Source organism: Tribolium castaneum, chromosome 2 (genome assembly GCF_031307605.1).
Source record: "Tribolium castaneum strain GA2 chromosome 2, icTriCast1.1, whole genome shotgun sequence".
Classification (NCBI taxonomy): domain Eukaryota; kingdom Metazoa; phylum Arthropoda; class Insecta; order Coleoptera; family Tenebrionidae; genus Tribolium; species Tribolium castaneum.
The window spans coordinates 16,766,420-16,769,120 of record NC_087395.1 but is presented as its reverse complement, the minus strand read 5'-3'; the positions used below and the strand labels follow the sequence as shown (position 1 = coordinate 16,769,120).

Here is a 2,701-nt window from a genome sequence, read left to right as displayed (position 1 = left end):
GGTAATTCAGCTAAAAGTGTAGTTTTAATGGTATCTACAAAACTATTAATCACGCAGAAATCAATATTTGCCATCACTAAATATTTTATACTATTTTCACTATGCATGTGAATTTTTCCCAAATGTTAATTAATTACCTACAAGTCACTATACAAAAGGTTAGTATTAATTTCTTATATGTTTTATAATAAACCAAACGATGCTTCAATATTGTTAAAAATGTGTAAAAATTTGGCGCCAAAGATAACTAATTAGCGACAATTTTTCAGCATGAGAAAAATTATGACAAATGCACATACATAAATAATTTAGACAGCTTTAAAGAAAACGTTTTCACTAATGTAATGTCATATAATACAAACTTATTTTTCAAGATGTCAATGACTTTAATGAAAACTTTTTTTTGTGTCTGTAGTTAGGTACAGTCCGGGACATTTCTATTTGGACATAAAAAATTTGAATTTTCTGACATTTATACGTGTATTCAGCGTCTATGTGAACAAAAAATTGTTCTCTCTCATTCTGTGGTCCTTGAGCTTTAATAACAGGGACATTTTTTAAATTGGTAGCATTAGAAAATGACAGTAAACAGCTGACTGATGTAAACAATAACACAATAACAAAGGAAATGTTATAATTTTAATCTATATAACCAGTGGCTGCTTTAAAAGTGTGTACTAACGGGATAATAACATATTTACGCAAGTATTTTTGAAGGTAGAAACATTACTTGTCATATAACAACTACTCAGATTATATGATGAGACGGGAATGGCACAAAACAGAATTGCAGTCAATGATTGTGCTGGAGAAAGCTGCTGTGACGTACTGACAGTACTGACTATCGCTGGTTGTACGACTTGTGCAATTTGTGATATATTTTGTGTGAAAAACTGGAAAACAAAGTGCATAACTGCATAACCTCACTTATCGCAGTTTTGCACATTTTGATGATGGGAATTGCGGTTCAAGTAATTATGAGTTATAGATAGATGGAGCCCACTGTTTACTTCAAAGTAAGTTCACGAGCTTTACAGATACTTTCTTTATGTTTTTGTCTTTTCTGGTGTAGAGGGTTAACTTTTCTATTTTCATATAAAATTCAAACTAAACGAAATCGAAAAGCTTAATTTTGTCATGTTTTTTATTAATTATTAAAAAATTTATTTAAAAAATCACAGATAGTGTTTATAATTTGCAGCTGAAACCTTTTGGGTCCACTTTTTTCGTTCTTATTTCCTGGCAGCCACTCTTGTTTCAAGCAGAATGGGTGTAAAGTTAAAAATAATCCCGTAAAATTGTTAATATAACTCCTTTGCACTGGCATGGCATGTATTTGAAAACTTACGTTTAACAAATACGTCACAAAGTCTCAGCCATCGTCGAAAAATATAAGGGCTTTATAACAAGAAGCGCTTTCTGATTTTACTGTGGACGTGTGGAAGAATAGTGTGAAATATTGCGAAAAACCAACTTTTACTCTTGTGTACATTTTTGTACGTCTCTATCTGAGAGTTAGTCGTCTTGTATAAAAAATATAGCCTACTAATAAAGGAAATTAAAGTGTTTTTATTTCTGGGTTGCCCCCAATTCCACTTTGCCCTTGTCTGATAATCAAGACACTGATAATGAAATTGGTGTAAGTGCATCGAATACAAACGTGTCGAATAGATGAATAAAAGAGAGACAACTGCTTTTTTCAAAAAGGCCATTTCAAATTTATTCAAAAAGCACAGCCCCATTGAAAAGGGTCCATTCACGATGAAGTTTGGCTTCCTGCATGACATAGGTCTCGGGCACCAAGCTCACTGGTCTAAATTGGTCTTGCATCTCTAAGACATGGACTCACTAAGAACGACATCTGCAGTAGGCTTGAGACCTGCCTGCCTGTCTCGCAACAATCTCTGCACTATGATTCCAAATCATTCTATAAAACGCTGTCAATTACAAGCCATGATATGAGGCATGAGGCCGTCTCAGTGTATGTCTTGTGGTGTACATTGAAACTGTTTCTTAAAGAACCCATTCACAATGGGATCTGCTTCGCTACATGCGGCGCGACAGGACTCAAAGACTAATCCTAAAAGACACAAAAAAACTAACACAATTTATCATTTTAAGCCATTGACAGCGTTTTCGAATGTTGGTGCAGACTTTCGCGAGGCAGGTTTCAGCCTTCCACCAACGTCAGTCTCAGTGAAGCCCTCTCAAAGTGATCTCAGCGAAAACCATTCACAATGAGATTGATCTATGAGGCCTATGTCGTGCCGCATGCAGCGAGATATGTCTCATTGTTAATGAAAATAGGGCCTTTTTTGTTGTTTAAAGTCGTTTTTTAAAACTTTTGTGGCAAATTTTACTGATGTGGCAGAGAGGGGGCATGCAATTGGCACATGACGATGACTACCCTAAAAGGCACTTCGAGGCTTTTATGGCATTTTTAATGCAAATTTCAACTTTAAACCTGAAAGTCATACCAAGGTCAAACATAACCTCAACAGTAATCCAGCAACGGTACTTCAAAGCATTTGAAAGTTTCTCCATTTGGTACGTTTTGCTGTACTTTACTACAATAAAGAAATATTTAAATTTTTATTATTGTTTACATTTGTCACCTGTCAAACACATCAAACAACCAAGTTCCCTAAATTTGAGCTCTTATCTAGTTTTTGTGCTCTATATAGTCTCGCTTCAACGTATG

The 2,701-nt window shown here is 34.8% G+C and overlaps 1 long non-coding RNA gene across 1 annotated transcript; it reads left to right on the top strand.

The window, feature by feature from the left end:
- Positions 1-422: 422 nt before the first annotated feature.
- LOC135265455 (uncharacterized) lies at positions 423-1,568 on the top strand. Its single transcript, XR_010333125.1, has 2 exons — positions 423-1,016; positions 1,202-1,568. It is a non-coding gene; the product is annotated as an uncharacterized LOC135265455 (long non-coding RNA).
- Positions 1,569-2,701: the final 1,133 nt, after the last annotated feature.